We start from the raw sequence: 11,205 nt of genomic DNA, 5'->3' as shown, positions 1-11,205 counted from the left end.
ACTGGGCCACATTAGCTTTAAGGTTTCCTGCCTCTGCAAAAGGAAGCTGAGCAAAAATGGGGAGAGGACCGACTTCGGAATTCAGAGCAGAGATCACAGCTGGAAGCTGGTTTGTCACTGAAAGAATTCTTTCAGACATCTAAGACTCTCCTTCTACATATAATAGACTCTACAGTGATGGATTAATAAATCCACATTTTTATTGAGGTCTGGCCACAAAGCCTTCTGAGGAGTCTGTTGAGATTATAGAGCCTGTAAGCACATGGTGGTGGCCTCAGGGAGAGGCTGAGTTGTGAAGATAACAATGAAATATGTAATGTTTCATGAGAGTTCCTGGAGGCAGGGACTGGTTGCCCCCTCTTTCTTCTGTATTAGATTAGACAATTGGAAAGCTTGTTCACTCACAGTGTAACATGTCATCAAGGAAGACATTCTAAAAAAGTCATTTTACTCCCTCAGTTCAGTTTCTTTCTGCTGCATGCCTGTGAAGGGAGTGCCTTGACACTACTCATGGCTAACAAGAGGCAATCGAAAGGACACAGGTGCCCAGTTTGGGAGGGCTTGTGACAAGGGAAGGAGCTGTTCCTTGGCTCAGAGACTAAGCAGAGGAACTGACATTCTGCTGTGCTCCCAAGAAAAGGGAAGGGACAAGCTCTATTCCAGTTGACTTCATGCTGCCCTGAGGAACATCAGCTATACCCAAAGAAATAGCATGCTTCTCAATTGTCCTTACTCCGTGTTTCTGAACCCCAGAGCAGAGAGACTCCTGACAGCTCAGATAGGAGTTTCAGCATTTGCTCTCTTTTGTCTTTTCATGAAACTTATTCCAGAGCAGCAATGGGTCCAGACACCCCAGATACAAGTCTGAGCATGTCACAGATGTCTGCTTATGTCAGGTCTATAAGCACTATAGGGGTCCAGTGAGCTATGAGTTGGTAAGTTGAGCAACTAAAAGCTTGCTGTCTGCAGGGTGAAGTCCAGAAGTCCCATCACCATAAGCAAGTAGATTCCAATCAAAAACTCTTTGGGGCACCTGGGTGGTTCAGTTAGTTAAGCATCCAACTCAGTTTCAGCTTACGTCATAAACTCATGATTCCTGAGACTGGGCCCTATGAAGGGCTCTGTGCTGAAAATGCAGAGCCTGCTTGGGATTCCTTCTCTCCCTCTGTGCCCTCCCCTGCCTGCTCTCTCTCTCTCTCTCTCTCCCTCCCTCTCTCTCTCAAAAATAAACAAATAAATAAATAAAACATCAAAAACACTTGTTCTTCAGGCATGGATTATGTCCTGATGGCGCCTGGTAAATTAATCCACTGACCAAAGCAGGGAAAGGAGGCTGACTTCCCTTTGCTCTCAGGACTCAGTGCCCACACCAGCAGCCCCTGCTCCACTTCTAGACCTTTCAGCTTTTTTCTTCATCTAGCCTTCTGAGTGTACTGTCTTACCACCTTCACTCTAGTGGTGTCTCTGCTTTTGATCTTTTACCAGCTGCTTCCTTTTTCACAAATGCTTCCTCTAAAATCCATTTTGCCCACGAAAGTTTTCATTGATTTCCTACCACATTTCCATCCATTAAAGAGTGTGAGAAAGAGATTGAAGGTCAGTGAAAGGACAGTCTCCCCGAAGCTGGCCAAGCCTGTTCACCTAGCAACATCTCTGCCTTATTTTAGTCTCCCTTAGTGCTGGAAAAAGGCAGATGTAAGCAGTGAGATGCAAAAATTACTAAAGACAGTGATTAGATCTAGTCCTGTCTCCACCCACCCTGTTTGCATTGCTGAGAGAGGAACCACCAGGGAAGGAGAAAGTGGTCTTTTAATAAATGATAAATCACTTAAAATAAGGTGTGAAAAAGAACTGCAGAATTTAAAGGCAGCAAAGCAGGATTATGGGTATTTTACACCAAAAATGAAGACTGGCAGGGGGCAGATGAATCCAGAAAGACTGAAGGTGAATGGGAAGGAATTTGGTAGGCGTAGAGGAAGACAGCCCAAGAGCCAGACCAGTGCCAGTGACACAGAGAGGGACAGACAAAAAGGATTTACTTCTCATGAGTTCTGTGAGTTTGCACACTCTTTTTAGTCTTTTAAGATGCCTGTTGGGGAAGCAATCAGTGTCCCTTCCCCTGGAGGAGAGACATTGCTTCCCTCTGTTTCTGGAGCCCAGAATATTTCCCTCGTATGGAGGCCAGGTGCCAAGTTGTTGCTAACCCCAGATTCTCTTTCCTTAATTAGGAAGAATCTTCCCTGTTCTAAAATGAATGCTGATCTTCCCAAGTCTGTTTTCCTTCTGTAAGACATTATTCCAACCAGCTCTGTGTGTGCCGAGTTCTCCTTAATGACTCTAGCCCCATAGCAGTATGGGTGAAGTTCTTAATGGACTTCCTTGTTTTGCTTAAGTGTATATATCACATGGCACCTGGTCAGCCCACTGGTATATCTACTCCCTTCAGGAAGGGAATGAGGTCTTTGCAGCAGGAGAGGGGAGCTTGCAACCCATCACCCTGCATCAGTTATCTGGAGAGACCCACTGGCATGGGAGACCAGCTCACACTGCAGACACTGATCTTGCCAAATCTATTCTCCGAGTGAGGCATCATTTGAATCAGCAGCACCTTATGTGTTGAGTTCTCCCTGGTGACTCCACCCCATAGATGATGCAGTGAGCTGAGGCTTGCGGTGGCCCCACCATTGCTAGTGGTGAGCAGTGTTATGCTCTTCACTGTCCTTCATGGAGTGGATACCCTTACTGGGGCTTGTTAGCTGGGGCTTCCTGTTACACAATGCAGGGAAAGATTTATATTTTGTATTCAGTTAGTCTCAGTTACTTGAATGTTGCTATATTGAAATATGATGAGGGGGCCAGCAGTTATGTAATTGCAGCTGCCAAGGCCAAACACTAATCCTCCAACTTCCTGTTCTTCATTTCATGATTGATTAGCAAAGACTTAAACTGTTTCTTGTGAATGATTGCCTGAGAACTGTTTGTTCTCTGAAAGTAGCTAATGTTAAAAAAAAAACATAAACCAGAGAAGACAAAATTCCTGAGAAGACAAAACCAATTCAATCATACAAATAAAGCTTAATTTAGCTTTTTTTTGTAAGACTAACTTGATCTGAGTTATTTCTTATGTGTGTCTCTGGAAATCATAAGCAAAACTTAAACAGATTCCCAATATTGGTATGAGTTAACCAGTAATCAAATCTCTATCATTTAATAAAACCAAGTATAATAACCAAGCATTGTGAAGAATAGACGGTCACAGCCTGCTCACTATACAAGCAGTTCTATAACAGTATATACCTCTGAGCCTCCGTTCATGTTTTAGTTTGTTTCATGTTTGAAAACTGTCTTTTTGGTGTGTGCACAGTAACATTTTACTAATTACTACTTTTGACACTGACTACAAAGAAAAGCAACCCCAACGGCAAATCACCACATCTGCAGCTTATTGACTCTCCAGTAAAAACAGCAAACCATCCTTTTAAGACACTGATTTTTGGATTTGGGTCATTCTCTCCATTGCAATAATCTAAATAAAATCAATCTCTTTATTGTCCTGGCTCGTGTCTTTGATGCATAAATGGAGACAGCAGCATGTTTCTAGGGCAGCTAAGATGTGACCCCCTGCTTAAAACATTCCCCATTTATCCATCTACCTTTTTTTTAATAATGAACAAATATCTAAAGTCTTCCCCTTGGCCCACTGTTCTGCAAGGCCAGAGCCTTGGTTCCTCATCCCTTAGCTCCCTCTGCTGTTACAATAACACCCAGCATGTCCCTGCCTTGGGGGTCTCACATCCTGAGCACTTTACTGTGCTCCCTCTTTCCCAGACCCTTCTACAGCTGGTCTCACTTTATGTTCTGCTCAGATGCCCCATCCCCAACAGTCTACCGAAAATTGCTAGCTGCATTTTTCTTCCCAGAACTTGTCACTGCCTGACGTATTTATTTAATCTACTCCATACACCAGCTCAACTAAGGCACAGTGGTGACAATGACATGTGACTCAGGACCCCTGCTGGGGAGTAATGATAGGAGAGAATTTGATTATATGAGGTTGCAGAAGAGCATCAAATCTATGTTTGTCTTACCTCTAGTGAAAGGGGAAAGAGAGTGTTATTGGGAGAGGGACAGAGAGCAGTCTTGGGTGATATCTGGTATTTTTTTTCAAGTCAGTTGGTTAGTGCATACACAGATATTCATTATATTTTTCGTGTGCTTGAATTATTTTATAGTAAAAAGAGAGTAAACTGGAGAAAAGAAAGTATAAATGGTACGGTCAAAAATTGTTTCAAAAAGTTTTAGAAATGGGGTGGTAGTTGGAGGAAGATGATGTTTTTTTTTATTTTTAAATGTTTTACTTATTTTTGAGACAGAGAGAGACAGAGCATGAGCAGGGGAGGGGCACAGAGAGAGACACAGAATCTGAGGCAGGCATCAGGCTCTGAGCTGTCCACATAGAGCCTGACTCAGGGCTTGAACTCATGGAGTGTGAGATCATGACCCAAGCTGAAGTTGGACACTTAACCAACTGAGCTGCTCAGGCGCCCTAAGATGATTTTTAAAATGGGATTCGACGCAAATTCCATGAGGTTGGTTATATTTATTTATTCATTTATTTGCTCTTTCATCTCTAGCATCTGGAGAAGTTGTCCAAAGCATAAAAAAATATTAAGTAAATACAAGTTTTGCTTGCCATCCAAAAGCAGAATGTTCCTATGAAACCTTTCACAAGCCAAAATGTCATAAAGTGAGGAAGCAATTTACCTTTGATTTATATGGAAAATGCTTTTTTTAAGTTTATTTTACTTTTTGAGTGAAAGATACGGGGAGTGGGAGGGGCAGAGTGCAGAGCTTGACGTTGGAGTTAATCTCATGAACCAGTAGTATCATGACCTGAGCTGAAATCAAGAGTCAGATGCTTAACCAACTGAGCCATTCAGATGTCCCAAAAATGTTTCAAGCAGACCTAAAAATAACCTCTCTCATGGTTTTCTGGTACCTTAGGACACATCTTGCCAATGGTTGCACAAAATAAATTGAGATAAAGCATAGATGCTAACACTTCAAAGCTATGGTGGCTTGATTCTGAGTATAGTTCTTGGGGAAGGAGCTTGCCAGGGCCACCCTCATTGCTCAGGCCTTGTGCTGCCTCTCTAATGCTCCCTGCAAAACCAACGCTGAATGTTATTCTTGCTTTTCACCTTTTTGTAAAAGCAAAAATCCTCTTCAGATTTCCTTTAAGTACTGAACACAGATGTTAATGTAGGTCTTTTGTAAACGTGAAGTGCCTAATGAGAACTTTCAAAAAGCAGGGTATTCCTGTACTTTAAATGAATGAATGAGTAAATGAATGGGTGAGCAAATTAATAAAGTCCATAAAATCATGTGTTTTTTAAATTTATTTTGAGAGGAGACAGAGAGAGAGAGTGGGGGACGAGCAGAGAGAGGGGAAGAGAGAACTCCAAGCAGGCCTGGCGCTGTCAGCACGGGGCCTGAAATAGGGCTCAAACACATGAACTGTGAGATCATGATCTGAGCTGAAATCAAGAATTGGATACTTGATTGACTGAGCCACTGAGGCACCCCCACAAAATCATGTTTGTATCTGGGTGGGAATGATTTGGTAGATGATGCAGAGTTTCTCATTGGAAAGAGTGAAGTTCCTGTGAAAAATGAGGGCCACGAGATTCAGAGCAAACATGGAGGGATTGGCTTTTCACAAGGTCAGAGGCACTATTCTTATAAGACAACATTTGAGTCCAGATGCAGACAATTTTCTTCTCTGGGGCTTCTATATTCTCAACGAAGTAAAATTGGGGATGGGGGCATATGAAGTGTGAGGGCTTAGATGAGAAGAAGCATGAGATCATCCCAAAGCAGGTGAACGTCTTCCTGAACTGCATCTCCACCCTCTTATCCATAGGTGTAGCCCTCCTTTTTCCACCCTGTCCCATCCTGGAGGTTGGCCCACATGGGGGTGAATGGTTTTCCACACCCTGCAATTCTCACTGGGTTCGGACAATGGGAATCACTGGCAGGATCTGGAAGATGGGGAGATTGAGATCACTATTTCTTTTCCTGACTCCCTCCTGCAGGCACTGGTGGGCAGGCTGCAGCTCTTGGCCAAAGGTCATAGGTCCTCTTGGAAAGTCATCTTCACATAGCTTTAAGGGTGATAATGCTGTGTCTTTGTCACCAACCCCAGGCACTTCACTCACCTTTGTTGTTTCTTAATAATGCACCATACTTTGTAAATAGTCCCTTTATCAAATTATTCTCATATTTTGCTATTTAATTGTGCCCTCTGCTACCTAATTCATAATCTGAGTGGCCCCAGGAAATAACCTCCCAAAATAAGAATTGGAATTATTTTTCTCATATCTCTGAGGAAGGCAGGAATAACTCTTATTCCAGGGAAGAATTTAACCAAGGCTATTCATGGCTGCAACAGCATCACTATCACTGAAGCTTACAGGGAAGATAAGACATTGGACCCCCAAGTGGCTGTGGTGCTTAATCACCAAAGTGTGTGGGTCCTTTGGCTTTTTCCAACAGTCCTGGAGACCACAAACAGAAGATAGGGACAGGAATTGAAAGTTGTATTTATCCAGATGAGAACATGAGTAGATGATAAGAAAGCTGTGAAGGCAGGTGGAAGTAGTCCAGCAGATCTGGCTGAGGCCTTGGCCTTTGCCTTGATTATAAGGATTGGTAAGGGAAAAAAACAGGATCCTGAAAGCACAGGCTGTGGGCCTGTGATCAGACTAAGATGTGACTGAGAACTTTGAACCCCCAAGCCCCTCCTGAGCTCCCCCTCAGTAATAAACAGGGGAGCAGTCTTTCTTAACAACCATTTCACTTGGGTCAGTTGCCTCCCAAGCTGATGTGAATTTGTCTCAAGACGCATCCCCAATAGCCTCCATTTTGGATAGAGAAGTAGAAAATCCACTTCAAAACAAACTATCTTGTCAATTGAAAATGTGAAATAGAACTCCACCACTCTGTTTAGGGAGCATGTAAGGGATATAAGTCTACTGATATCACACCAGGGAGGATAAAATATAAGGCTTGAACAGGCCAAATTCTTCAGTCAGTGCACTCACCTGAAATTTGAGATTTCATGTGTTGGTTTGAGCTTGGAAGAGGTGTTAATTCTATGCACAACTGGTTAATCCTTGGCATATAGAAAAATGAGTCCTAAGGCTCAGAGTGATGGTGCATGACATACCCATGCCTACTGAAGCATAACAAGAGCAGGGTGTGGAGGAGGGCATCAGTGTCCTTCAAAACCCCTGGGATAGCTGTCCTCTGAAAACTGTTGATGATAGTAGGGGTCACAATAATAGAATTGAGTCTTCTTTTCCCAGGGGGAATAATGGGATCCCAGGGTAGTGCTTCATTGTTACAGTCAAAGGTAGGCACAGTTTACGGTAAGCTTCAGAGACCTATACTAAAAAGCAAATTGATCATACATCAAATTACATGGTAATTAATTATATGAGCAGCTTCGCACATAAAAGTGGAAAAAATCCCTAACTCAAAGGATCAAGAAGGATTAACAACCTCAACCACTTCCCAGACCTGAGCGTGTTCCTTGAAGGGAGACTACATCTCTTTAAGAAAGAACATTGCAATACAGGCAAGAATGTGTTTAGGGCTCTCCCCTCACACTTACCTCAGAGGAGTGCAGGGAAACAGCACAATCCATTTGTTGCCATTTATCAGGGGATTTGTGCATTGGTGAAAAGAAATAACTTATATCTCCATCTTTAGGTGTTAATTTTCTGCAATTGTCAGTCAAAATGCCCTCTGATTCACCTATGGAAGAGGTAGAGACCTATGGAGGTCCAGTGGTGGACGCATTCTTGAGCTAAGTCCATACAGTAGTTGAACCTGTGGTATAGTGGCTATTTTCCCAGCTCTAAAATGAGTCCTGCGATGGATGTGTCAAATAACTATCAGAATCTCGAAGTTTGTTCCTTATTATGTTTTAAAGTTTCCCCATTCCACACCAAGATAGCAAAATGAAAGAAATACAACATCCTGATAGAATTGGCAGAGATTAGCACCAATTTATCATTTAAAATTACCCTGCAAAGTGAGAGACAAATTGTTACATTAATCACATTAATACAAATTACAAAACACAATTCTTGGCCTTCTTTTGATGTTATAGGCAACATATAATAGATTGGAGGAGCTGCTATAACCCTCATGAGGTTTGAGGAGGACAAAATAAAGCAAAAGCCCCTCCATAAGGCCATGTTGTGCAAGCTTCCCTGCAACATGGGCCTTAGGCAATGCCACAGCACATGGAGGGGAGGTATTGGCAAACCTCAATGGGAGAATCACAGTGTAGACGCTAAGGATTTGGATAAAGTCCATGCCTTGCTTTTCTGACTACTCATCTCCACCAAAGGCAACTTCTGGCTGCCACTGGGCCCTAGTAAAGATTGAGGACCTGATGGAGGGAAGCAGTGTGACCAGGAACGTTGAGCTGTGCATCATAAACAAAGTGTCATCTGACCAACTGATCCACAAAGTTGGTCTTCCGTTATGTGGCAGTTAGGAAACTGGGCCCAAGCGTGTCTGGAAGGCACACATAAATTGCAGAAGAAAGTTGCTCAGATTCCTATAGTAGCTATGTCTGCTGCTTTGCCACCACTTCCTCCACTCATGCCTGCATGTGGCCTTGGGAATATATCTGGGGTGAGGTATCTATCAAAGGTAATACACAGCTATTAATGCAAGTTCAGAATCCTCATATGTGACAGGGAGCAAAGAGATTTTCATCTTGATTTTCATGGTGAATTCACACTATAAAAGCATTTCCTCATAGTCCTGGTGACACTGAAGGGTTCATGCATGAGGTATCAGAACAACTTCTACAAGGATAACATCTGTGTGGTTCAACATTTACAGTGAAGATACAGTTTGTCTCTTCAATGTTGTCTTTTCCTATCATGGTGAAACAGAGTTTAATAAGCTTTGGATTATCCACCTATTAATTCTGGAGACAGTATCAGGACAGAGTATGGACAAACTTGCATTGTCTCCTGATGACAGGAGAGCTGATAGAACTTTCAATGTCTCCTTCATTGCAGATGTGAACTTCTCATCTGCTAAAGAACAAAAATGGTGAATGGAGTAGTGTACCTTCCATCTGCTCCCCCAAACATACTTTCCATGCTACTTGTCCTACTCTATCCACAGGAGCTGACCTATGTAAACAACATCAACAGTTCCTCTCCTCCTCTGGCTTTTGCTGGCTTTAGCCAATGGGAAGGACATTGAAAATTACAGAGAAGAATGGGAGTGAAATCAAGGTAATTCCCACAGCCTGCAAGTGACTCTTGTTGGCTGTAACCATCTATAGAAGATCACAGCTTCTATTAGGGATCCCTTGCCATCCAGCTCCCTGCATTTCTGGGTTCTGCTATTTCCTTCCCTCACCTTCCAACTAGTCTGAAGGAACATACCATACTGGTTAAATTCCCTCTGAGTTACCCAATTTGAGCACCCATGTGTTTCCAGCCAGGACTCTGACTGCTGTACTAGGGAAATACAAGAAATGAACCAGGAAGCATTGAGTGCCCATTTGATGCTTGTGATCTCTATTTTAACTAAAACCAGTCATCTTAACTGATTAATTACCTCAGCACTATTAGACACAGGGCCAGAAAAGGCAGAGGAGTGGCAGTTTATTTAAGAGCAGTTTTTAATTTAAGAGCAGAAGTAGAAAACTGAGCTAGGAGGGAACTGATGTGGGAAGTTAGAAAGAGGGATAGGCTGATGCACTGAAAGCATCAATGGGGGGATATGTTTGGGTGGTGATCTGGAGCAGGTGACAAGAAGTGTCAGGGAGAGATATGTGAGATAAATAATTCAAGAGGCAGTTACCAGGGACCAAGTTCAGATGTAATGAAGCTTGAATGCCAAATAAGGAATTCTGAGAAGGTGAGGGAGTAAGGTGAAGAGGAAGAAATGAGTCAGGAGACAAAGGTATTTAAGAATGAGAAGGAGTGACTGAGGACTGAGGGTGGCATCAATGAGGAGAGGTGGGAGGTGGAGAGATGGATGCTGTGGCATCATGGGGGAGTAGATGCTGAAGGAGCAGAGAAGAGCCAGGAGTTAGAAGCAGCAGCTGGGCTCAAGGAAGTCACCACCACCACCACCAGGCATGGAAATATGCAGGAGAAGAGAAGACAGTGACTTTTGGTGAAAGAATTTGGGGCCATCTAGGTGTCAGTAAGGCAATGTGGAAAGGCACCAAGAGCTAGAAGAGCTGTCAGGTCTCTTTCCCTGGAAAGTCAGGAGTGGAAGCTCCTCTGGAGCACTTAGGCAGGTGCCACACAGCATTTTCTGTGACAAAGACCAGATTTTGAAACAAACTGGGGCTTCATGTCACCTTTGCTGTCAAAGAATTAAAAGATGGCTTATGAATCCAAAGGGCATATTCTGAGAAACTCTCTCATGGAGGACACAGGTTGCCATTTAAAAATTGTAGATTCCAAACTGTAGAAAGGGTACATTCATCCTGAGGATGCCAGGGACAGAAATGCAACTATAAAGATCTCCTACTTTCCAGTACTTAGTGCCCTGGGGATCTTAAGCCTTTTGAAATCGGACACTTCATACAACTACCACTTCTGAGAATCCCCAGTAAACATTTTCATCTCAAGCAATCAGATGCAGTAGACAAAAACTGAAGGAGAGATCAGTTGTCTGGGGTTTAGCCATGGTATTGCCTAAGCAGAGCATATGAGACCTCAGTTGAAGCATGCTGCCCTCTCTTGCTCTTTGTTCTCACTAGCCTTGTCTCACATGTAACACTCCACACACACACACACACACACACACACACACACACAAAAGCATTCCAGCATTTAATAAACATTGACTGAACCACTGGAGTCCTGTGGAGTGTGCACAGCTGGGTGTATTAACCACAGTTTTGTTATAATCAATGGAAATAGCTTGAACCACCTTCAAAACTCAAGTTTATTATTCTAGGCTGTTAAATTGTAAAATATTATTTTAAAAGCACTTATGACCATCTTACAAGTCAAATTTCTACACTTGTAATTGATGACTTAAAAACTCCAGAGAAAAACATAAATGGATAAAATATAATTTTATATTATGTAAACTGCTAAAAAGCTAGGAGACTAATTAATTCTAAACCTTTTGTCAAGTTACAGTTTA

This window comes from Lynx rufus, unplaced genomic scaffold, assembly GCF_022079265.1.
Source record: "Lynx rufus isolate CCGP_SWC_20201006 ecotype Redwood Valley unplaced genomic scaffold, mLynRuf1.p SCAF_21, whole genome shotgun sequence".
NCBI classification, from domain to species: Eukaryota; Metazoa; Chordata; class Mammalia; order Carnivora; family Felidae; genus Lynx; species Lynx rufus.
Note: the sequence above shows the minus strand (reverse complement) of the source record.